General features: G+C 37.1%; 1 protein-coding gene across 12 annotated transcripts in view; it reads left to right on the top strand.

Annotated features, from left to right (window-relative positions):
• Nucleotides 1–970: 970 nt before the first annotated feature.
• Nucleotides 971–27,171, top strand: part of ARHGAP15 (Rho GTPase activating protein 15) — a 710,746-nt gene continuing 684,545 nt past the window's right edge. For 8 of the 12 annotated variants that reach the window (XR_010322332.1, XR_010322330.1, XR_010322329.1 and 5 more), the window contains exon 1: nucleotides 972–1,111. The gene's annotated coding sequence lies outside the window, so the exon portion shown is untranslated. Of the gene's footprint in view, nucleotides 1,112–27,171 lie in introns of all 12 variants that reach the window. The other 4 variants (XR_010322327.1, XM_023542980.2, XM_064287251.1 and 1 more) reach the window with 2 other exon arrangements.

Genomic DNA, 27,171 nt, shown 5'->3' with positions numbered 1-27,171 from the left:
TTTCCTTTTGTGCGTATCTTACAAATCTCACAAAGCCAGACAAGCCTGGAAATCCAAAGATTATTCCTTGAACTCTATTGTTGCTGTTGTTAGGTGCTGTCCAGTCAGTTCCAACTCATAGCAACCCTGTGTACTACAAAATGAAACTCAATAAAAATGCCCATCCTATAGTGATTGCTGAGTCCCCCAAAATACTGGATTGTTGTTTTCCAGGGGGGCACACCGCAGTGTACCAGAACGGCACCCTTTGTTTGTTTTATTTTCCCGCTAATTCAGTCCAGGTGAAGAATCATTCAGCTGGAGCAAAATCTCTTCAGCCGATTTTGGCACCGCTTAGGAAACTGGCAGGGAGAACACACCAGTGAGGGGCAAACCCGTGTCAGAGTCACAGTCAGAGCCTGTGTTAGACAAGTCCCCTACTTTCTCTCAGAGACGCTCAGATGACACCAAGGCTCTGGACAGTGTTCTCTGAAGTTCAATTGCAACCTGTTCAAGATGCCATTAACATGTTAACTGGAGCAGCTCCTCCTGGGCGTACTCTTGACTGAGGCCAAAGTACCAACTGTGTGGGTTGGAGGTGACTTCTTGACTTCCCAGGTCAGTACACAGAGCCTCCTAATAGCATGTAGACACTCTCAAACTTACCCAGAATAGTAGAATCTTATGTTTTAAGCCCTTGCTAGAAGGCAGAAAAAGGGGAAGTTTCCTCAGTACATAGCAGCTGGCTCCTCCCCCGCTAATTGTCTAATCACACATTTTTTTCCCTATTAAATCAGAATTGATGAAACCTGTATAAACTTATTGTGTTTGAAAATCAACAATCACATTATCAAATAACAGTACTGTTGACTATACAAGGCAATTTCTTCAAATCAAGTGGTTGTGATGTGTGTGGTTAACCGGATCTACCCAGGAAGTGGTTTTATTTAAAAGTTTGTATGCTCACCCCCACCCGCTGCCTTTTTTTTTCCTCCAGTACAGAAATTAAGTGGCATCCGACATAGGCCTTCTCTTACGACATGTGACTTTACTGTTTTCCGTTTTTGTTGAAACAGTCATTAACAGTTAGAAGTTGATGGCAGTTTCAATAACAAGTCATCACTGAGAAAAGGTAAGTTTTAACTTTATATTGTCCGTGAAACTTAAACTTGAAAATGCTTGGTAGATTATCCTGTCTTGGTGTGAACATAAAAACATTTCTACAAAATGTGATGCCTTCGCCTGTGATGGAACACCAGCTTGCCTCCTTTGGTGTAAAAAGGAATATTCTTTTCATATTCACAGCTGTCGAGTTCTGAAGTCCTTTACTGAGATATTATACAGGGATCATTTGCTAAGATCTTCTACTAAAATATTAAAGACAGACTATCATTTCCGTTTTAAAGGGCTTTTAAAAAAAACTGTTAGAGAAAAAACAAGACTTTGCATTTTTAACCGGTGGTTTTATGAGAATACACGCTATTCAAGATCTAGATAATAATAGAGAAAAGGACATTTTCTACCAATAAGAAATAGCATCTGAACTACGGTGTGAAAGAGATCCCTTTAAAGCACTGAATTTAAGTTAGGATTAAAATTAGAAACCATTAAAAAGGTTCTCAAATGTGTAGCTTATTATGTAACCATTGAAAAGCAGCAAAGTTTTAAAATGTAAAAGACTGCTTTTTAGCATAACATTTGAGTATTTTTCCTAATTTTTAACTAGGTTATAGGGTAAAATGAAGGCATGTTTTTATTTCATAATCAAAACTATGTTTAAAAGATAGCCGACTTCGCTGAAAGTTACTTGGAGGAAAAGACGTAAATTAGAGATATACTTTTGTTATTTACGTAATTATATCATTTGCCTTTTTTGAGATTTTTTGAAAATAGTAAACCTTAGATATGAGATGAAATCATAAACCTACAAGAGCTTATCTTTATATTGACATCTTGCTTTTATGGAATGTCTTTGTATGCGTGACGTATGTGCAGAAAACATAAAAATGCTGCTAATCTTAGAGACAAATACCTGAAATAAATCTGACTGTAGATTTTTGAAAGAATTTTAATAAAAACCCAAGATATGATATCCTCCACTCTTTCCTAATATTATTTTTACTGTGTTCTTTAATGAGAGAAGTGATGGCCCCAACACATATTTTTTTTGTATGTTATTAAAAAATGGTTACAGGGTTGATAAGTAGGAACAGGCCTCTTTTCTTTTATTGTCTTCTATTGAGAGACACATATAAATGTTTTTTGACATGGTCGATTTAGTAGGAAATTATTAGGCATGCTGGCACGCTCCATTTTAAGACCTCTTCACTTGTCAATACTGAAGCTAGCTACTTGTTGACTATTAAAATAATCAAAGAAAAATAGAGATTAGGACTTGGTGTTCAATAGATTTTTTTTATTGTTAGAGTGTAAGAAGACCTTGGTAATATGTATTTGCTTTGATATTCTGATTAGCTTTTCAATTTGTTACATTTCCACACAATGGAAAGCGTTATTGAAATCTGTCTTCAATATTGTGGTTCTGAACCTCTGTATCTATAGAAGCTGTGTAATTCAGATAATTTTGGTTGATATGTTTTTACTTTATTTCATCTTATTGTAAAAGAACACCACATGAATAAACATATGTAGTACTTACACTTTAGCAAGAATGGCTATCCTGATATGCAACTGACATAGAAGAAAAGCCCACTAAAGTTTTTGTTTTTTTTTTTTTAACCATTCAATAGCTTAGAAAGCTAGGTTCTTTGTGAAATAAAATGTTTCTTGCAAAAACTGTTGAAATTAAAACATAAATGTTTTATGAAGTATCGACTTAATTAATTAAACATAATGGTATGAATTTAGAAAAAGCAGCAAGTAGAAAAGATAGACATGTAAAATAAGACACTGAAAATTGTTTGTAAAAACAATTAATGCATTAGTTCTTGAACATGAGACTAAACTTTAGGCGAGTCCATTAGAAATGAGTAAAATGTGAATAGACTCTTAGGCTACTATCCCTTTATAAAATTTTAAGTGGATAAATAAGAAACATTTTGGTGAAATAAGTACAATGTAAAAAATGTATAGGAGCTTATTTGAAAAATCATTTCAAAACTGAGAGAATATCATGTTTTTCCACTTGGGGCCAGCATACAGCAAAATTCAGAAAGGAAAATATTCTCCTTGATTTTCTTCCTCTTCCTTCCTTTTAATCTGTTTGGAGCAGCCTACTCTGTCCCTAATTAGGGTCCCACAGACTTGATTACCTACAAGGACAGTCACCTACATGCTCCTTCCACCCCACTTCCACTGCCATTTAAACTTACCCATTCAATTTTCCAGCTCTTATAGAATCTCATAAAAAATAATTCACACTCATAGGAGGAAGCTAAAGCATTTTGCTACCTTTAGTTTATTAGCCAGGGCTCTCCTTCTCCTCCCAGTGGAATTTCTGTAGGGTCTTTGCAGACATGATCCAAAGGATTGGCTTACTATTGAGGACTTCATGATGAAGAAAAGTGACCAGTACCATAGTAAATATTTAAGGAAATACTTTTGTGCACAAAGACTGTTTTGTTAACCATTGGTATTTGCCTATCTCCTGCATGAGCCTGATCCTGCCTGTGGCTGTGGCATTTAAAAACAGCACTTCTTAGAGTGTCTCATATTAAAGGTGTGTTATAGAGACATGACCATTTCTCTAAGATATTCCTAAAGAAATATGCACCTCTCTGGTAGTGCATAAAATTTAATCGCTCTATATTTTCAGATTATTTTGATATTCACATCTACTTAGAAAATATTTGATATAATTAATTGCTATTTATGTGTATTTTTAAAATAATTTATTATTGTAAATTAGTTCTTTGGATACCAGAGACATATTTTTCACATTTCAAATTGAATGTTACATAATTAGACTTTAACAGGCATCTGTAAGTATTCTAAATTTCAGTCCATAGTAGGTTAAACTTTTTCTTTTTCTTTTTTTGCAAATGATAGCAAATGAATTAAAATTAACCTAGCCTGTGAAACTACACTGCATGATACTGTAATGGTGGGTGAATGGCATTAAGTGTTTGTGAAAAGCCATAGAACTATACAATACAAACCCAACGTAAACCATGGACTTTAGTTAACAGCAACGCATCACTATTGGTTCATTAATTGGGACAAATGTAGCACAATAATGCAAGATGTTAACAGTAGGAGAAACTCTGTGAGGAGAAGAGAGGGAATATATGGAAACTCTACTTTCTGCAGTGTGTTTTTAAACCTAAAACTGCTCTAAAAAATTAAATGTAATAAAATTAAAAAAAAATAGTCTAGGCAATACAGATATTTCTGATTGGTATACTTGAAAAGTCCAGGGGTAGTAAAGTCAGGCATGGTGGATCCAGGAGCTCACACAGAATAATTAGGATTAGCTCTCATTTTTTCCATTTCTTACCACTTCTTTCTACTGTGCGTATGTCATCTCTGGCAGAACCTTTCACTTAGCAGACAAAAAACTTCAAGTCTATATTTGACCCTTTCAGCAAACTTTGTAACAGTAGCAATTTAAAAAAGCCTCCTTCCCAGTCTCCACAGCAAAGTTCTCAGATTTAAATCTGATTGGGCTGAGTTGGGTCATGTAACTACCACTGACCTAATGGTTGAATCTGAGGACAGACAGAAACCCTGACTGACCAGGCCTTGGTGGCAAGCCCGCTCTTGGAGGGAAGATCACCTAAACGTGGGCCACGTGGACTTAGCTCAAGAAAGGGAGCTCCTTGAGTAGAAATTAAAATGCTTGCCCAGAAGGAAGGTGATTGCATTTCTTACAGGCAAAACCACAGAACTCCACTACACAGCCACAAAATGATCACATCTAAAGGTTTACTTACTCAACTTCCTCAGACTCTACAATCAGGCAGAAATACAGTATGAGTTTAATGCTAGATTTGAATGAAATAAGAGTTTCAATTAAATGAATTAAAACATATTTTTCAACAGTTACTCCATGTTGGAGGTTCTGCAATACTTGTCATCATGAAGCTTAAAATTTAGTAGGGCTGGAATTTTAGTAATTGTTTTGTCAACTACCATGAAAAGATGCAAAGAATGTCCTATTAGGGTTCAGAAATTGATGTAACATTGCTTAAACTTCTCTCAGGTGCCAGGCAATAGGGTAAGGAATTTTTCGGGTATTATATTATTTGATCATATCCTGTCTGGGAAATCAGCACAGTTTGGGGGGAAATGTTTGTGATGATTTTCAGAGAAACCTAGGACTGGGGAAAGAAACATTCCAAAGGACAAGAAGGGAACATGTCAAGGCACAAAAATGTGGAATGTCAGAGAAATTTCAAGGAAAAATGAATTGTCCAGCTTTGTTAGCCAGAAGTATGGTAGTGGGAGGTAAGGCCAGAAAGATAGTTTGAGATTATATTACCAAATGCACTGCCGTTGGGTCAATTCTGACTCATAGCAACCCTATAGGACAGACTAGAACTGCCCCATAGTTTCCAAGGAGCAGCTGGTGGACTCGAACTGCTGAACTTTTGGTCAGCGGCTGTAGGACTTAACCACTACACCACCAGGGATTACAGCAAATTTTAAATGACCTTCTGGGCAGATTATACACATAGCTCAAGATTATAAGTAACAACAGGATTTTTGTGCATGGAAAATACATACTTGCATGTGCACACTTTAACATTTTGAGAGGTTGTCTAGCGTTAGGATTTATCCATTTCTTCCATTTATCACACTATTGAGTCACCTGTCCTTCAGGTGGTTTGCAACAGTGGTTGCAGTTAGTGAAGGGTAGTATTCTTGTAAGAACATTCACTAACTTACCTGCTCAGATACCTTGAGGTTTTATATAGGCTGTGGTTATAATGAGTTTTTTTTTACCTTATAAAAGTCATTTTTGTATGTTTGTTTATATTTTTATTTTTAATTTGAGAATAAGTAAAATAGTGAGATATGGTTCAAATATCTAAATATAAAATACTCAGAAAAAACATTGCTCACAGTCCTGTTTCTTTCATTTACCTCCACATTAACCAACAGGCAATGACTTTTATAATTGTTGCTTTTTTTTTTAATCTTCACAGTTTCTTTATGTGTGTGTGCCGTGTGTGTGTATCTTCTTTTTTTCTATTAAAGGTCTTATAGTACACACCTCTGAATTCTGCTTTTTTTTTCTTTTGACAGTATATCTTGGAGATCTTTCCATCGCAAAAATAAAGAACTGTCTAATACTTTTTTTAACAGCTGTATAATATACTTTTTTTAATTGTACTTTAGATGAAGGTTAACAGAGCAAACTAGCTTCTCATTAAACAATTAATATATGTATTATTTTGTGACATTGGTTGCCAACCCACGACATGTCAACACTTTTTTCTTCTCAACCTTAGGTTCCCCATTACCAGCTTTCCTGTCCCCTCCTGCCTTCTAGTCCTTGCCCCTGGGATGGTGTGTCCATTTAGTCTCATTTTGTTTTATGGGTCTGTCTAATCTCTGGAAACCCTGGTGATGCAATGAACAGTTGTATAGTATATTACTGAATGGATAAAGCATATTTAATTTAACCAGTCTCCTATTGATAGACTTAAGGTTTTTTTTTCAACTTGCTAGTACAAATGAATGTTTTACCATAATTATGAACATTTGAAAATGTATCAGAGAATAAATTCCCAGAAATACTCTTTATAAGACAAAGCATAAAATATTTTTTATAGATGTTGCCAAACTACTTTTTGTGTTGGTTGCAACTTATTTGAGTTTCCACCAGTGCATAATGAGAATACTGGTGGAAGCTCTAAAACTTCTCCAACAGATTATGTTGCCAGGCTTAGACAATCTGTAGAAAATTGTATTACAATGTAGTTTTACTTTGTATTTCTGTTATTGTAAGTTTGAGCATGTTTTAAAAGATTAAAGCATCAAGTTTTCTTCCTAAAAAGAGAACATGTTCTTCCTCAACTGTGTAATTGAGGACCAAAAGCATCAGTGAACTTCGAGTCTTGGCTTGAGACATCAAAGGAAGTAAGGAATTAGGGATAGCATATGTCAAATACTCCTTTTCAAAAGCTTGAAAGAGCCAGTAGTAAAAAGGTGATGAAATATGTACATTCAATAAAAAATAGGAAAAAAGGAGTGAAAATACAGAAAACAAAGAAATATATTCAGAAACCCAATATAGATGGATATAATCACTAGGTCAAGTAGATAAATTAACCTTACACTGAAATAACCTTTAAACCTTAAACCAAAAACATTCCCTGAAGTCTTCTTAAAACCATAGTTTAGCTTAACTAGTAAAAAAATGTCTGCCTTGAGCATTGTGCTGTTTAAGAACTATCTATATGTGATTAAATTGACAACGGCAACTCAAAAGTTTAGATAAGAGCCTTAGGGGCAATGCATTTATGTTAAAAGGGGAGGAAATACTTAGAAAAGGAGGGTGAGAATGGTTACACCACTCAGAATGTAATCCATGTCACTAAATGGTACATGTAGAAACTGTTGAATTGGTATATGTTTTGCTGTGTATAGCTTCTACAACAATGAAATAAGTAAAATTATATACATAAAAGAAATTAACCTTTAAACAGATACGAAATTAATAAGTATAGATGTAGATAAATTGGTTGTAGATAAGATAAAGTGGAGAGAGGAAGTTGATGGAATATATGTTCCAGAACATCTATCTTCTCTGAAATAGCAGGGCAGCTCATTTGGTAGCAGTGAACATTTCCTAGATGCCAGGCACAAGGCAGAATATCTTATTTTAATAATTGGCCTTGCCCATAAAACAATGTAATCATTGGTTTTAGAACTAATCTTTTCTCCTTGGTGGGCATACACCCAATTCAATTCAATAAATACTTTTGTGCTCCAACTAGGTATGTTGTGTTGTGCTGGGAATTATTGGAGACAGAAATAATTCAGTATGCTCTCTAGCCAATGAAAATTTTTTAAGTGGCTACAAAGTGCATAATAACAACATAAACTTAAATATATAGCTATGGATAAATCCAACGGCATATAAGTGTTGCAAAACATGCTGCTGTCAAAGTCCCCAGGGTCTGCATTTTGCCAAGTCAAGTGAGTGTTTATTTGTCTTCATATTGCTTGAGCTGTATTTGATGCAACAGAACACTTCTTCCCTCTTGAAACTCTCTTTTCACTTGACTTCTGAAATATTTCGTTCTCCTCCAAATTTACTGGATGCTCCTCTGTCTCCTTTGACAATCCTTCCTCATCATTCAACCCTCTAAATGTTGGAGGGCCTTTGGTTTTATCTTCTTATTTCTTCTCCTCTGGTCTCAGCTCTTGTCTTCAGAGTCTATTCTCAGTTGATCTTATGTAGTTCTATGACTTTAAACACCACCTATATTCTAATTACTGCCCAAGAACCAACTTTTCTTCTCAGCAACTACCTACTAGTCTTCCCCACTTCCATGTCTCAAAGAGATGTTAAAATGAATATATTCAAACCAAACCTTTTCATTATTCCCCACCTGCCTCCACCCAACCATTTTGTTTTCCTATTTTTGTCCATCTCAGTTAATGACACCAGAATTTAATTGTCTATTTAGAACAATAATCTAAGAATTACACTCTATTGTTTTTTTCCCTCACCCCCCCACTCCAAACCATATCCAGTTTATTAGCAATAAGTAAATCCTCTGAAAAATAGATGGACTGCCCATTAGAGTGTTGCTATGAGTTGGAATCGACTGGAGGGTAACGGGTTTTTTTGTTTTGTTTTGTTTTATTTTTCCAATACACTTTTTACTTATTTTCCTCAATAAATGCTTTTGAAAAATTATGCTGTTTTCAGACTAATGGCTATAATTTTTTTTGTTTGTTTTGATATAATGACATTCTATACAAAAACTTGCTAATACACTACAATAAGTGATATTTTGATGACATTACAACTTCCAGCAGACCACACTTACTATTTCACTTTTTAGTTTCTAGTTAGAGGCAGTCATATGGAACAAAGCAGATCTGCACACTATGTTAGAATGAATTCAAGAAGGGTGAGGAGATGGCAACTTCTAGCACCTTGCAGTCAAATGTTTTTGTCCTGAATCTGTTTTTCTATGCTGTTATTTATTATTAAATACAACTTGAGCACAAGAAAGCCATAAGTTCCACAAAGGTTTAAAATACCAGTGAAGAAAAAGATGAAAAAAAAAAAGTAAAATTATTAAAAAAAGAAACTTTTTAACATTTTATATACAAACTATATTCCTTCAAATTATTGTTATTATTTATAGGGGTCCATTTTTATTGTTCTATTGATGTATTTTTATATTTGTAAATCTTGATTGGGTACTTCGCTTGGGTTAGAAAGCGTCATGAATTTTTCATTAAAATTAAAATGGGAATTTTTTAAAATTATTGTACTTTGGATGAAGTTTCACAGAACAAACTAGATTCTCAGTAGACAATTAGTACACATATTGTTTTGTGACATTGGTTACAAACCCCATGACATGTTAACACTCTCCCTTCTCGACCTTGGGTCCCTATTACTAGCTTTCCTGTCTCCTCCTGCCTTCTAGTCCTTGCCCCTGGGCTGGTGTGCCCCTTTAGTCTTGTTTGTTTTATGGGCCTGTCTAATCTTTGGCTGAAGGGTGAACCTCAGAATTGACTTCATTACTGAGCTAAAAGGGTGTCTGAAGGCCATACTCTTGGGGTTTCTCCAGTCTCTGTCAGGCCAGCAAGTCTGATCTTTTTTTGTGAGTTAGAATTTTGTTCTACATTTTTCTCCAGCTCCTTCTGGAACCCTCTATTGTGATCCCTGTCAGAGTTGTCATGGTGGTAGCCGGGTGCCAACCAGTTGTGTTAGACTCAGTCTGGTGGAGGTCATGGTAGTTGTGGCCCATTAGTCCTTTGGACTCATCTTTCCCTTGTGTCTTTGGTTTTCTTCATTCTCTAAAATGGGAATATTTTAATTTTTTTTAATAGCTTTTCACATGGTAGAAATTAATTGGACATTAGGAAAGGTGTAGACATATATCAGTGTATACTGAATTAAATATATTTATCACCACCTCCACTGCTACTACGGCAGGGTTCTCCTGACTGGTCTCCCTGTTCTAATTTACCCCCAAGAATCACTCTCCATTGAGCAATCAGACTGATCTCCTAAAACTTCAAATTCAAACAACTCTCCCACTAAGGGGTTCCAAATGACTTCCTATTATATTTCAATTTCAACTCAAACTCCTTTCATGCTCTTCAAGACCTTCTCTATCTCATTATTTTGCTTTTTATTTCCTTCCTAACATTTTTGATATGGGGAATTATATTATTTGTTCACTTGTTTAGTAACTGTCTACACCTTTGAATGAGAATATTGACCTTGTCTATCTTTTTGCTATCTAGAACCTAGAACTAGATAGGAATATAATAGACAGTAAATATTTGTCTAGTGAGAGAATAAATACTATAAAATTTATTAAAGGCTGCAGCATCAGGGAAGGACTTCTGGAAATCTATGACTTCTCCAAGGTCAACAAAATATGATCAGTTTAGAAGTATAAAATCTATAAGCATATTCAAACAGATGATATTATGTTAGTACATTTGGAGTAACCCAGCAATGATAAAACCTGGGCAGAATTCTGGATTTATTATATATTTGTATATACTGTTCTAAAACTCAGAAAAATAACCTGCCGCTAGAAAACATACTGATGGAAAACACCAACAACCGCTAAGCATTTAAATTTTAAGCTGTTTTACTAAAACCATGGCAAAAGTCAGCGATTTGTGCCCACCAACTGCTCCATGGGAGAAAAGATCTGGCGATCTGGTCCTATAAAGATTACAACCTAGGAAACCTGGTGGGCAGTTCTACTCTGCCCCATGAGGCTGCTATGAATTGTAGTTAACTTGATGGCACACAACTACAACAAGGATTGAATAATTTTAATTTCACTCTAGATAACTTTTCTGAAAACTTAGAGAACTTTTTATTCTAGGCTGTACTGATGTAATGAGAAGCTTGTAGTCAAAACAAGATATTGTTTTAAAAGAGGATGAAAGGTAGAATGCTCAGGAAATTGGGCACTGAATCAAGGGTAACTTTTGTTGCTTTTAATTTATCTGTTTTAGTTTAATTTTGTATTATAACTTTAAGGTAGAAACAGAAACTGAGCATTGGAGCCCATATTCATCTTTCTGCTAAATGTACTGGGAAAATCAAGTAATCTGAGGCCTCCAGATAACATCATCTATTTGTAACTTGACAATTCTCATAAAGGAAGTGGAATGTTGGAAGGAAAAATGAGTGTAGATTACCTCAGTGGTATCTTCAACACTGTGGTAGATACTATGGGGTTACCAAATATATACAGTATTCCCCTATTCTCAAGATGCTTGCAGGAGCATGGGCCGTTCATCAGCATAAATTATTACGGTGGGATTGTTAATAATCATAATCATAGCTATGATTTACTTAATGCTTATTAGGTGCCAGGTGTTTTGCATACATGATAGTGTTAAGTATCCACAAAGATCACATAAGTTAGTGTCCCCATTTTGAGGATAAGGAAGTTAATGTTAAAAGGTTAAATGTCCGCATTTACAGAGCTATTAGGTAGGCTAGATCATGATTTGTTGGCAGATTTGGGTAATACAACCAGCCATGCTGCAATTTCTAAGCCTGTTTAGTGTCAGCAGTCAAGCAATGCTGGACTTCATTCATGAGGCCCTAGAGACTGAAAGGGTCTAAAAGGATCCTGCTTTTTTTGATCTCCTAAAACAATGCCATCTGTGGAAATCAGACTGCTTGTTCTGTGCATATAGTGCCTCATGTAGAGGTTTGTATAACATCGAGGAGGAAGAGAACACTCTTTTGCCTTAATTTTTGTCAGACTGCAGGTGACTTTTCCACTTCTAAATCTCTTTATATCTCCTCTGGATCTTCTGTCTCACCTCAGTCCCTAAATCCCCCAGAATTCCTTCTTAGACCCATGCTGTTCAGTATGGTAGCCATTAGTCACAACTGGCTACTGGGCACTTGAAATGCGGCTAATCCGAATAGAATGTAAAATAAACAGCAGATAATAAAGACTTACCAAAAAAAAAACTAACCTTTTGCTGTCAAGTCGATTCCGACTCATAGAGACTCTATAGGACAAAGTAGAATTGTCCCATAGAGTTTCAAAGGAGAGCCTGGTGGATTTGAACTGCCAACCTTTTGGTTAGCAACTGTGTTTTTAACCTCCATGCCATCAAAGACTTAGTACTAATAAAAAGAATATAAAATATCTCATTAAAATCTTTTACATTGTTTACATGCCGAAATAATAAGTTTTGATATATTGGGTTAAATAAGATATATTCTTGAAACGAATTTCAACTATTTCATTATAATCCTCTAATATGGCTATAAATTACTCATGTGGCTCACATTATGTTTATATTGAATAGCACAGCTCTAGACTGTCTTTTCACAAGACTCCTTTACATTCTTATTCATTATTATGGTTTACAGTTAATTCCTCAGATAGTCCTTAAATTTCCTTCTTCAGCCTTAGACTCTTTTCCAAAATTGTTCTTCATTCATAATTGCCACCTCTTCCATGATGTCTCATCAGCAGTTCAAACTGAATGGCTGTGTAAACTCATAAGCTCTCCACAGAATCCTTCTCTTCCTCCTTTTAATTTCTGTTATGACCTCTATTCCTTAAATCATATAAACAAGTGATCTTGGAATCTTCCTAGACTCCTTCATATCACTTATTCCATAAAAAAAAAAAAAATCCAGTCAATTGCTGTGCTTTAATGCATTCATTCTCTTCTTTCCAGTTTTACTTATTGTAATAATCACTAATTTAGTTACCTATTAAGTCTTGTCTAAGCTATGGCAGGAAGCCCTGGTGGCATAGTGGTTAAGAGCTACTTTTGCTAACCAAAATCTCTGCAGTTCAAATCCACCAGGTGCTCTGTGGAAACTCTATAGGGCAATTCTGCTCTGTCCTATAGTGTCGCTTTGAGTCAGAATTGACTCAGTGGCAATGGGTTTGTTTTTTTTCAATAGGTGAAGCTATGGCATCACCACTTAATCAGTTGCTGTTGGGTCAGTCCTCATGTGTACAAGTAGAACTGTGCTCTGTAGGGTTTTCAATGGCTTTTTTTTTTTTTGGAAGTAGATCACCGGCCCTTTCTTTCTAGATGCCTCTGAGTGGACTAGAGCTGCCAATCTTTTGGTTAACAGACAAGTGTGTCAACTTGTTTACCACCCAGGGGCAAACAATGCAAAGAGTCATACTTGCTTCTGTCCTTGCTATTTCTCTTAGCCCTTTTATTTTTCCTATATCATGTCTTTAGGGTGATAGTTGGGTTCAAGTTAATTAGTCCAAGTAAGAATATCTGTCATCTATTTATAGTCTACTTAGAGTGTTGAAAGTAATTTTGCATACAATATTTTGCTTGATCATTCCAGCAAGCCAGTGCAAAAAACAAGATTTTTAATAGATATAATAGAAGATGACAACGAAACATGGGAATACTAATTGTTTAAGGACATGCAAGGATTAAACATATATCTGGTGCAACTTCTCCCAAGTTCTTGTCTAGAAATTTTTTCTTCCACATAGAAATGGTAAAGATATTAAGAACACAGGCCTGGGAGTCAGCAAAACCAAAGCTCGAAACCAGACTCCAGCACTTGCTGGGCATTAAATACATTATTGGGAAAATTATTTAATCTCTCTGAGCCTGAATTTCCTCATCTGTAAAATGGGGAGTTTCCTCACAAGAAAAAAAAAAAATATATATGTAAAGAACTTTTCCTGGTGCCTGGAACATAATAATGGATTTTAAAAAGTTAAGTATAGTACTAGGAGTAGCAGTAGTAATTTTTGCATCAGGTTGTCTTGAATCAAAAGATGACCATTCTTTTTCCTTCACTGGATATAAAAATTCTTCCAGGATAATTCTGATTTAATTTAATTCTAAGTATTAAGATATATTTATGACATTTGTCAAAAACAGTTTATTGCTGTTAGTTTCATTTCCTAACTACAGCCCTACATTAAAGCCATGTGTGGGAGAGGGAAGAAGAGCTAACTGTTTTCTTTGTTTATCTAGTTTTGGTTGTTATGGAAACTTTCCTCCAAGGAGCTCAAGATGTGTCCTCAGCACAAATAACCTTTAATTCTGAAGAATTAATATTCAACATACCTTGCAATTCAAAAACTGGTAGGCAGCCATTGACTATTGGACCTGAGATTAAAAAAAAAAAAAAAAAAGGTAAACTATAGAGACAAGGAGAGAGGAAAAAAGTAGAATTCTTTTCATCCACGTTTATTTTATACCTACTGTGCCAAGGATCATAAAATGGTAACATGGCTAGACCATGATATAGATATGATTGGGTTCTATCAAAATGAGTCCAGGGAGGGAGATAGGAAATGAAATTGGGAGGTCCTGTGTCTAGGTTGCTGACTAACTGAAGAAGTCTTATTTTGTTTTTTTAAAAATTTCCCCTAGGGACATCAGCTCAGTATTCCACATGTGAAGTTTGAATGAATGCACAGGTCTCAGTTCAAACTCTGAAAGAAGGTGGTATTAGGGCATTCAATTAATGAGAGCAAGATGGGGTGGTGGGGGATCCAAGTCACTGACAAAATGCTAGGGAGATCAGTAACTGCAGTGCTGCCCTTGGAGAGCTATATTTATCCTACAGGCCACCTGTCAGTGGGCTTTAGGTCAAAAGCTTGGCTTCAAGAAAGGGGACTAGCAAGTGAGCCTTAGGTTCAGCACGGCAAACCAGCTTGAAAGGAATATTGGAGACTAGACAGCATGGCAGATGGATAAAGTATCACTTGGGGCAGGGAGTGGGAGGGATGTGACAACAGTGGCTTGTCTGATTCCCTTTGACCATAATGCATTGTATCCCTGGACCATTTGGTAGCACTAATTGTGGACAGGTAGAGAGGAAACACTGGGACCCAACAACACTTGGGATTGGGAATTACAGACATTCTAAGTATGGCAGCAAACCTGAACTTGTTGAAAATACTCATGGGTTTGTCTGTTTGTTTTGCTGGTGCTGAGGGAATTAGAGGCAGTAGATTACAGATAGACACCAAGTGCTGGCAATGTTCTAGGTACAGAACAGAGCAACACTGACAAATATAGTGTCTGACTTTAAGGAGCCCACTGTCAATTTAGGCAGAAAAGATAACTCAACTCGAAAACAGAGAACAACACAAGTCAGGGTATGATTATCTGCCAAAATGTAATAGGAAGACCATAGGAGGTCACAGCAGAGCGGGGGGTTGAGAAGAGGAACTTACTTAGCAATAAGCAAAGAGCATAGCACAATATCCTACTCTTTATAATTTGACATCATATTGAAAAAATTGTAGGCAAAAATAAAATCCTGTATGATGAAACTCTTTCTAAATCAGTCTCTTAGTTCTCCTTTCCATTTCTAATCCAACCAGCTTGGATGTAAAAATAACAAAAAACTGAAAGTGCTATTGATTTAGTATGTAGCAGAAATTTTGATCAACCCATACATCAGAGAAGCAATGCTCCTAGAGGTGAATTGATGCCAGGGTTCATAGTCACAAATGTCTCCAGACCAGTGCAGGCATCTATGTGAGTAACATAGGCAGGAGGAGACCATCAAGAATTGCCACACCTAAAGGATGTAGAAGCTACCCATCTCTAGCTGAATGCTACCATGCAAACCCTGGTCTAGTTTTCCACATTTTAGGATTTTTCAAGAGAAGTCACAGATATACACCTTCTTTTAAATTAAAACCCCTCATTTTTCAATTAGGAACTGATTCAGAACACTCCAAAACATTATTCAGGCCCAGCAACATATGTCTGTGGGTGAATTGGTTTGGCAGTCTATGGGTTTTCACCTGTTCTTGAAGTTATCGCTGCTCTCAAGAAAGCAGGAGGAAATCACAATGACTAGGCAGGACTGGAGTCCTCCAAATTACTGCTGTATACATAATTCCAAAAACCAAAGCAAACCCATTGCTGTCGAGTCGATTCTGACTCATAGCGACCCTATAGGAAAGAGCACAATTGCCCATAGGGTTTCCAAGATGCAGCTGGTGGATTCGAATTACCCACCCTTTTGGTTAGCAGCCATAGCTCTTAACCACTGCACCACCAGGGCTCCTGTATACATAATAAATTCTAATAAATATTTAAAAACAGACTAGAGCATTTGTTATTCTATGAAAAAAAAATCCATTTATGTATAGCTTTAAAAAATTAGGTCCTTGTAAAAAAAAAAACTTTTTTTTTTCTTTTTTAGTTTGTCAAGCTTTTGTGAGTGGGTTCATTGTCCTAACTTGAAAGAACAAGCTTTCTTCTGCTGAACACTCTCCCCATAGCATTTTCTTTATCCATTAAAAGATGTCTCCAAAAGTTTCACCCTTGGAAGTAACAATGAATATAATATCCTTCCTTTGCCTGTTATTTTACAAGTCACGTGATTTAGGTTATGCACTAGAATATCCACACTTTTATGGATGGAATGTTGTAGGGGAAATAAAAGAAAAGAAAGCATTTTATACTTGGGGTAGTGATAGCAGTAGAGACTAAGTTCACACACAAAGTCTACCGGTACGCAAGAAGGGGAAATGCAGCTTGGGTGTGGTTGCATAACCTATTTCATCACACATATTATTATCTATTATAGTCTCAGAAGTAGTCGGTGATGAAGAATATAAGTAAATAAAGATAAGATTTTGTTGTTGATTTTGTGCCATTGAGTTGATTTTGACTCATAATGACTCTATATGAAAGAATAGATTTCCTAAGCTATAATCTTTATGGGAGCAGATCACCAGGTCTTCCCTGACCCCTGACTGGGTGGTGGGTTTGAACCTCAGACTTTCCTGTTAGCAGCCTTACCGAGAACTGAACAATTGTGCCACCAGGGCTCCCTAAAGATAAGATAGACAGAGAGAAAGAACAAGAATGTTTAATAACTTTTTACTTAAATAGATAATCCTTATAACCATATTAAGGCTCTAAATACTTATACTTTTTCTTTTAACTTCAATTTGCCCAAGCCCGAATCATATATTTTGCTTATTGTGAGGATCCTAAATGAAAATAATAATTTGCTACATAACTAATTCAAATTATATTAACATTCAGTTAACTGAAACCTAGTTAGGCAGTTATCTCATCTAAACTTCTCCTCTCCCCACCACCTCCTGAAAAGAGAGTTCCGGGAATTCTACTTTTAGGAAAGAGAAGCCAAAAAAAAAAAAAAAAAAAAACTGTTTAAATGAAAATCTAGCCCCCAAAATGGATTGACACAGTGGCTGCAATGATGGGCTCAAGCACAGCCATGGTTGTGAGGGTGGCACAGTTGAGAGGGCAACATCCCGTTCTGTTACACTTAATGTTGCTGTGAGTTAGAGCCTACTTGGTAGCACCTAATAACAACAAGCCCCCCAAAACTCTTGAATTGAGGTTTCTTTTGATGCAGGTGAAGCTCTTCAAGAGTCTAAGCCTTCAAAAGAGCCTTCGGTTATATTCGCTCTAGAAAGAAAAAGATATGTTTTGAAATATAAAGTGAATGTAGTACACTGAAGGATCTTCAAAGACCAGGCTTGAAACTCTCAGTCAAAAACTTCCGACTTAAGTCATGTGACCTGGTTGTTTTCTGCCCTCTTGTTGGATAAATCTTCCTACTTCAACTTGGGACCCTTTTTGCCATTGTTTATACAGTGGTGACCAGAGATCTATGTAATTACTGTACACTACTATTATCTTTCAAACTGTAGTTCTTCTCAACTCTTGTGGCAAGGAGGGAGTTCTCCAGTATCTGTTCACTTCATATAGACAGCCTAATGCCAGGTTCTTGTTTTTTCTCACTTGGATAAATGATGGGAGATGATGGGACCTTCCAATTAAAAAATATGAAATATCTGTATAGAAAGGAAATTATCCCCACATCATACCAAATGCAAAAATTATTACCACATGAATTCATAAAACCAAACAAAATCATTCTTTTATGGAAAAAACGTAAGAGCAGCTTTATGTCCTAGAGTAGGCAAGATTTTGTAAAAGGACGAAAAGGCACTCATTGTTAAAAAAAAAAAGGTAAATAGGACAATGTTAACATTAATAACTTCTACTAATGAAAAGATACTATTAAGATTATAAAAAAAGTAACCCCTAAGTGGGAAAAGATAATTATTGGAAGATGTATTAAAAAAAAAAAAGAAGAAGACTTGTATCTAGAATATATAAACAACTCCTACAGATCAATAAGGAAACATAGACAACCTAACTGAAATATGAGCAAAAGCCTTGAATAGGCACATCATAAAAGAATCACACAGCAATGAGAGTGAATGATCCTACAATTACACAAACAAAAATCTGGGTGAAATAAGCCTGCCTCCCCCCCCCCCCCCCCCCCGCCCCCCGCTCCCGGCACAAAAGAGTACGTACTATAAAACCAAAAAAACCCAAGCCCACTGCTGTTGAGTTGATTCTGACTCATAGCGACCCTATGTATATAGGTTTCCATTTATATATTTTATTTTATTTTAAAAATAGACAAAACTGAGACAACCATACTGGTTACCCTTGATGGGGTTTAGGGTGGGTAGTGACAGGGGCTTCTGGAGTGCTGATAGTGTTGTGTTTCCTGTTTGGGTGTGGCTACACCAGCATGTTCAGTTTTTTTATGGTTCATTGAACTTTATACACAAATGCACTCACACAAATACGCACACATGGGTTATTGAAAATGTATTGCATTCATAAATAATTGAGGCTTCATCTGTCAAGGAGAAAAACTGATACTCTGAAATATTTTTTCTAACAGTGTAGTCATTGTCCTTCACAACAATGGACTACAAAATCACTGTCCTGTCCTCAAATGTCAAAACCTTTTGGCATTGAAATCCAATCCAATCAATTCAGAGCGTCGAGACAAGAACATTAGAAAAAGGCTAATCTGATACAATAACAAATTTGCTAAATAAAACAAACGTCGGCCATATTTGACTACTGTCAATTACTGGTTTCTGCTCATTACAATCAAGCACTAATTATGCAATGCGTGTCTTCCCCGTATTTTAACCCAAGATAGAGCTACAGGGAGCCTGGTGTACTGCAGCCAGTGGGTGATTAGATCTGCTGATAAAAGGGCTCTGTGACTGACTCAAGTCCTTTACGAAAAAACACTATAGAAGGACAAGACACCCCAGGAAACTGAAGCAGTTGCTGGTTGAAATGTGCTTTTTGCATCTGATTCTCTTCCAACAAAGATCAGAGAATTAGGCTTGTCTCCGAGAGCGCCTGAGACCCTGCTTGTTTGGCCAGTGTTTGTCAATACTGTGGCTGCTGCGCAACTTGCTCTACGGCTGATGTTTTCCTCTTAATGACATTTCATCATCAGTGCCCAAGGATAGTCACCCTGTTTTCCCTTAATTGATTCTTTTATGCAAGAGGCGGACAATGGCTCAGCATTTTTTGCTAGATTAGGTCAAAACTGACGGAGGAAACAGAAGATGGCATTATTTATGCTCCTTATGGTTCTCCTCTGTATCTAAGGAGATCGCCATGTCATAAAATTTCATATGCTTTCTAAATTTAATTACAATGGCCCAGGCATTTTGTTTCTATTTGCATTTGGAATTTCTTAGTATCCACCTGCTCACCAAGGAAAACTCAGATACAGTTTCACTAATCTTAACTTCATTTTTCTTCTATCTCCTTAATTAAGCGTAATGGTACCCTTGTTACTCTTTTCCTTGGATATTTGTTTTATACTCCTATGAGGTGGCATAGTGGTTAAGTGCTACGGCCGCTAACCAAAGAGTCGGCAGTTCGAATCCGCCAGGCGCTCCTGGGAAACTCTATGGGGCAGTTCTATTCTGTCCTATAGGGTCGCTATGAGTCGGAATCGACTCGACGGCACTGGGTTTTGTTTTTGGTTTATGAGGTTTTTTACCTTTCTTTTCATGTGATTGATGAGAACCAAAACCAAACCCAGTGCCTTGTCGAGTCGATTCCGACTCACAGCGACCCTATAGGACAGAGTAGAGCTGCCCCATAGAGTTTTCAAGGGGCGCCTGGCGGATTCCAACGGCCGACCCTTTGGTTAGCAGCCTTAGCACCTAACCACTACACCACCAGGGGTTCCTGATTGATGAGAAGAGGTATTAAATACGTACCTGGATGTTAAAGGCTAAGTTCCTAAAATTCTGGACTATGTTTTTGTTAGATGACTAGAGGCTCTTGTCATATTAGCTTTTTTCAGATAGATGTGATATTTATTCTGGTTTAAATGTAATTAAGAGGCCCGTTGACAAAGTGGTTAAGTGTTTAGCTGCTAACCAAAAGGCTGGCATTTCAAATTCCACAGCTGCTCCTTTGAAACCTTATGGGGCAGTTCTACTCTGTCCTATAGGGTCGCTATGAGTCGGAATCGACTTGACAACAATGTGTCAAGAAGCTTCTCATGTGAATGCATGAGAACGCGTGAGAATTCATTTTGCAACCTTAGTGGCTGAGGATTCATTCTTGCAGGCCTCTTTCACGCAGTCTAATGAGTGAGGACAGTGCCTTCAACAAAGGCATCAAGGAAGTCCCCCCAGGACTTATAAGACAAATCCCAAATTCTTTAACAGGAACTGCAAGTTTCTCCTAGTCCATCCCTAACTAACATCTCTCTAGCTTTCTGATGTAGCCACGTGCACTCTACCATTTGCTATGGATTTTCACTCCTCTTTTCCTTAAATCTTGCACTCTCAGCCATACTGCTCTTGAGATTCCTTCTCTGCCTTTTGGAGTTCTATTTATCATACAACATCTAGGCCAAATATCTCTATTACATTGAAATGGCCCCTCATTGCACCTTATCAGACTTTGTGCATGCATCTTAGGCAAGCATGCTTGAGTCTAACTCAGCCACTAGAGTATGGTGACCATCGAGGTCTTAATAGTTTTTGTAGGACCAGTGGGACCTAGCAAGTCTATTTCTCAGAGTGGATGCTCAACACATATTTGAAACGTAAAATGCTTGTTTTGTGCTGAGTAGGAGGGAGTCTAGGAGGCAAAGGTGCCCAGGGGATGAGAGATAGTGAGGGGACACCAAGAGCTAAAATGATAACGGTTACCTTCCACATAATTTTAGATGGGAACTATTCTAATTACAACTCATATATTACTTCTTATTTTCACCATTTTGGGTACCCACATACAATGTGCTCATGTAGCTGACTTGCCAGACTTTGTCAGGAAATGCTGCATACTCCCCAGATTCCCTGTTATGAAGTTAAGTAAATGCAAAGCCTTATTATCACAATTCCTGTATATTATACCTGCCCAGTTCAAGACAATGGCACCCAATGGGGTGGCTATGGTCAAATTCTTTTACTGTGATCTTCTTTTCTCATTACATTTGACATTTTTGAAACTGAGTTTTATTGTACTCTCTCAGCTTATGGAAGTGGTCTGGGGAAATTAGACTTAATAGAGATGTAGAAGCCACAGGGAGAAAAAGAAAGTGAACTGGAAGGAAATTGAAATTAAAATGTTATTTTGGTAAATGGCTGCTGTGGTGGAGAGGACAAACAATTGCAAAGCACGTTAATTACTGACCTGTCAAGGAAGTGTAACACAAAGGTTGTGCCACACATTACTGGAGCTGCCATGGCCACAAGTCATTTTCACAGAGGAGCAAACAGAACTTGTTCTACCACAGAGCAACATAAGGTCTTTCCAGGGGATAGAAATGCATTTCTCAGAGAAATAATATTTGTCTGTGGAGCTGCCATGTACTCTTAGTGGACCTGGAGAAACAGCTCTTCCCACACATGCTGAGAAAAGAGGGGACAGAGTGTCACTGAGCTTACCTCCTATACCTTTAGGCAGAGGAACCTGTGGCCCTTGGTGGTTGGGTAACCATACAGTCCATTTGTCACACAGTGAAAACCCAAGTTAACACCCTACAGAATGAGAATTCATTGGGGTACACTCAGTGCTTGGCTCTGAGATGATTTTCCTCACAAAAGCCTCAGTAGTAACCCTTGTCAGGCAAGAAAGTTCTTCCATTTTTATAAAGAACATCAACCACCTAAAGAAATTTAAAACTTAGAGATTTTCTCTATTCTTAGAACAAATAATCCTGTTAAATTCTAAGACAAAGATAAACTGATTTTTTTTTTTTTTATTGAAAAAGAAAAAGTAGGGGTTGTTCTGAAAGGGAACTAGGGTATTCAGATTTTTGAAAATTCATGTATAGCTGTGGATCTGCAATTATAGAGTTGGCCTCAGGAGGTCTCGAAAGCATTCCTTTTGTCTCTAAATTGTCATGAAATATCCATAGTTCATTGGCTCTTAGAAACTCTGGTCAGAGTGAGTTATACACATTTTTATTCATATTTTTGAAAATACGAAATTAAATTGGTTAAAAACATCTTCCTATTGGTAATATTTTGCTGGGCTATGTACACTGGCATTAACTAGACTCATGTTTGTTTTCCACTTATTTATCCAACAAAACTTTACTTAGCCTCTGTTGTTCTGTCAGGAAGCAAAAGAACATTCATAAACATTTAAATAGAAAAATCCACATGATGTGTACCTAATACAGTTGCATTTTCAGCTGCTCAGAAACCCTGGTGGCATAGTGGTTAAGTGCTACGGCTGCTCACCAAAAAGTTGGCAGTACCAATCCACCAGGCGCTCCTTGGAAACTCTGTGGGGCAGTTCTACTCTGTCTTATAGGGTCGCTGTGAGTTGGAATTGACTGGGCAGCAATACTTTTTTTTATCGGCTGCTCACTGAAAGGATGAAGGTTTGAGTACATGCGGAGGTGCCTCAGGAGAAAGACCTGGTGACCCTCCTTCTGAAAAGTCAGCCACTGAAAACCCTATGGAGCACAGTTCTACTCTGACACACATGGGATCACCATGAGTTGGCAACTGAGTATTTTATTTATTCATTAACATTTTGTGTCCCTGATCTCTGACAGATACTCTTCAGAATTTTTGTTACTTTATTTTTCCATCAATAGTGTCCACTTGACTTTGGGTCAGTGAAAATACCAATGATTTGTGGATACAGGCCCTGGGTTCTCTGCTGCGACGACTTTACACAATCTGTGGCACCTTGGGAAAGACACTTGGTCTCCCTGATCCTCAATTTTTTCTTCTCTGTAACATGGACATTCCATCATGGTATCTATTCAGTTTTCCCTGGCTTGAAAAAAATCTTAATATACTTTTAACACTCTTGATGAGAAATAAGTGTCAAAAACACACTTTCTGACTCAAAAGGGCAAGCTGCTGAGCCTCAGTATAATTAAGAGAGTGCAACAAATAATTGGTGGAGCAGCTATGAAATTTGTGATTAGATGAAATATTGCATTCACTCTTGCTTGAGTGTTTACAATGTGAGCTGGGAAATTGGGACCAGAATACCACTTAATCAAGCCTGCTGAGCAGAGCCACAGTGTGTGTGGCTCTTACGAAGTGTGTTCTCATCAAAGCTTCCTGTTTTTAAAATAGTATTGAAAGTGGAACTAGTGCAATATCACAAGCTATTCTTGCTCTTCTCTTGGTACATATAAAATCAGGAAGTCTAGAGAAATCGAGAAGCCAATTTTAAGTGATTTACATTTCAATTTCTAACTCAGGGATATTTATTTGGATGGGTTTTATAAAATCAATGGATATTTTAGATACATATGAAATGAACCAATGTCTTGGATATTTTCATTAGTCACTGGCCAAGGATCTGTTTGCTTCCTGTAAACACATAAATGCGTGAGGTATTAATGTTTTTGCTAATAAAAACAATAAAGAGTGAACGACGTATTAGAGGAAGAACAAATGTAATACTGAATAGGCATGCAGTGTAAGATCAAATAAAACTTAAAGTTGAATTGACTTATAGTTAATAAAATGATTGGTGTTACTAAGTTATATAGAAAGAAGCATAAACAAATATTATCGATTTTACATTCTGCTTTACCAAATCTAGAGTACTGAGGGTTAATGAGGAATGAAATCATGGGTGGAACAACAGAATGCGATTTAATATCCCTATGAATATTCCTGGAATAGTAATAATACCAAAAAATTCATAAAATTGGACCTCTTCATCCCTTTATTGAAATAAATTCCCTGAAATTAATGCATATTTTCCTGGAATCACAGCCACTAGAGATGCCAGCAGCCAAGTCATGAGAGACACTAGAATATGAGTGATTCTTTTGACTTGAAGTTGCCCAAGCTTTACAATGGAATTTGTTCCCCTGGAAACTTCTTTTGTTAAAAACTCAAAAATAAGGCCACCATGGTAAGCCCTTCACATTGCACAATTATAAGGGGCACCATTTACTACAGTGCAATGCTAATATCCTATCCCTAGTCAAAAATGCTGCTCCTCCCCACCCCCCGAATTTATTTAAGGGAATACACAGAGTGTACTAAACAAAGCTCTTCTCCAAGATATTTCTCCTACATACCCAGAAGCATTTTCAATTTGATATTTAGGTAGATACTTCTCTGAGAGTTAAGTAGAAGCCCGATTAACGATTTACAATGTTGTGTTAGTCTATGTTTTACCACCACCACCCATCCAGTCACCCCCATATACATCTAAGAGATGAATTTAGAGGATGTATATTCTTAAAACAAAAACAAAAAAAAATTTTTTTTTTTTTATATTCTTAAAAGACAGGGAAAGAAGAATAGATGATGGAAATTTCAGAACTTTTGGCTCTGAAGGAGTTGAGGCCTGAGTAGGTACCACAATGGGAGACTTTGGCAGCCAAATTATGAAAAAGATCACAGGGTGCTTGGGGGTAGGTAGAGGAAAAAGAGTGCTGGGAGGTACATGAGGGAAAAATGGGAAGTCAAAAGAAGGTAAAGAATGGACTGTAGGTGAGATCTGAATACAATTTGCAAAATGTGGCCCAGAAACAACTCTGTTCACTTGGTATGAAAGACTCCTAACAGAATGAGTGAGAATAAATCATCTCTGTACCCACAAGCACAGCAGTTCCAAGTATCAGGGCCATGAGTATAACTGTCATTTCAGTCCTGTCAGATTTCCTTCCCCTTTCATCCTCTGTCCTTCCTCCCACACCTCCCTCTGTCCTGCAGGGGGATCCTGCTACTCTTTGTCTTGCACTCCATTCATTCATAGAGGACATTTATGTGTTATGCCAAGGAAAACCTTCTTCCCACATTCGTTTCCTCTGTGTCTGAAATGCTAGCCCCTAATAGCACTGGTTGGGGGTATTAGTCAGTCATTCAGACAGGGAAGCAAGATGTTCAAACCCGCCCCATAGAGATGTCAAATGCCACCTCCTTCATGAAATCTATTGTTTCTACTTCACTGGTACTTTGGTTTTCCTTTAATGACACATTTTGATATCCACCTTGTAATATGACAGTTATTTTTATACTTGGCTCTGCAACTTGCTGAGTCCTTTGATCGAAATGCCCAGCCTACCCTGATTTAGATGCAGCATGACCTCTTGTTGAGTCACCTTCTCTCTACCTACCTCCACTGGAGTTTGATGCTATTAAGCTTCTCCCCGCTTGGGCACAACTCTATTCTGATTTAATTATTGATTTGTGTCTATTGCCTTCACCAAATTCTAAGGCACTTGGTTTAAAAAAAAGAAAGAAAGAAAGCTGTCTCTAAATCCTAATATAGTCCCTGGCATCTAGGAGAATCTCAATAATTGTTAAATGATTTTTTTTTTCCTGCTAGTAGAAATCTTTGAGAAGAGGTTTTGTTCTTTTTCTCCTTACTCCTCAAAGAAATACAATGCCCTAAAAAATTAGAGACCCCCAAATGTTTGCAAATATGAGAACAATTATGGAATAGTATCAAGTGAATGGCATTGTAGAACAAACTACCAGGGTAGCTGAATGGACCAAGAGAGTGCAGTGAGTACAAAAGGTGAGGGTGGAGTCTGAATGGAATGCAAGTGGCGGCTAGAGGAGAGAATGGATGAGGAAATTAAGAGAAATAGCATCAACACTGTGGTAGGAAAAGAGATCAGTCTGATGTAAACATCTGAAGCAGGAAGATTTTTTTTTTTAATATTTTATTGTGTTTTTGATAAAAGTTTACACAGGAAATTAGGTTCTTATTTAACAGTTTCTGTACATACTGTTCATTGACATTGGATACATTTTTCTCAATATATCAGCATTCTCACTAGTTCTGTTCTGGTTATTCTCTTTCCATTAATCTAGCTTCCCTGTTCCCCTTGCCTTCTCATCTTTGGTCTAGGGTAAATGTTTACCATTTGGTTTCATTTAGATGATTATTTTGAGGTACACAGTGATATTATTTATTTTATGGGCAATCTTTCATTTGGCTGAAAGGTGACCTCTGGGAGTGGTTTGAGTTCCAAGTTTAAAGGGTATATCAGGGCGATAGTCTTGGGGGTTCATCTAGTCTCTACTGATCCAGTAAGTCTGGCCTCGTTTTAGGAATTTGAGTTTTGTTCTACACTCTTCTTGCATTCTAACCAGGACCACCTATTGAGTCTTTGGTCAGAATGGTTGGTAGTGCTGGCCGGGCACCATCTAGTTCTTCCGGTCTTAAGGTAGGTGATATAGTTGCTCATGTAGGCTATTGGTTCTATAGGCTAGTTTCTTCTTGAGTCTTTGGTTTCCTTCTTTCTCTTTTGCTCCAGATGAGTAAAGACTAATAGTTGTATCTTAGATGGCCACTCACAAGTTTTTAAGACCCCAGATGCTACTCACCGAACTAGGATGTAGAACACTGTCTTTATGGACTATATTGTGCCAATTGACCGAGTTGCCCCCTAAGACTATGGTCCTAAGCCTTCAAACATAGTAGACCAATTCTGTGAGGTGTTTGGTTGTGTCTAGGAAGTATCTGTAACTGTGTTCCCATGTGCTTTATTTTATATTTGAAAATATATGCAGCACATCTAAACATGTATATACTTATGCCTACAGTTATATCTATACATGCATATCTATATATTCATATATGCCTTTCTGTACAGATATAAAACCAAACCAAACCCATTGTCATCGAGTCGATTCCGACACATAGTGTCCCTATAGGACAGAGTAGAACTGCCCCATATGGTTTCCAAGGAGCACCTGGTGGATTCGAACTGCCGACCTTTTTGGTTAGCAGCCATAGCTCTTAACC

Source organism: Loxodonta africana, chromosome 6, assembly GCF_030014295.1.
Source record: "Loxodonta africana isolate mLoxAfr1 chromosome 6, mLoxAfr1.hap2, whole genome shotgun sequence".
Taxonomy (NCBI): domain Eukaryota; kingdom Metazoa; phylum Chordata; class Mammalia; order Proboscidea; family Elephantidae; genus Loxodonta; species Loxodonta africana.
Note: the sequence above shows the minus strand (reverse complement) of the source record. Positions and strands in the feature narration are given on the sequence as shown.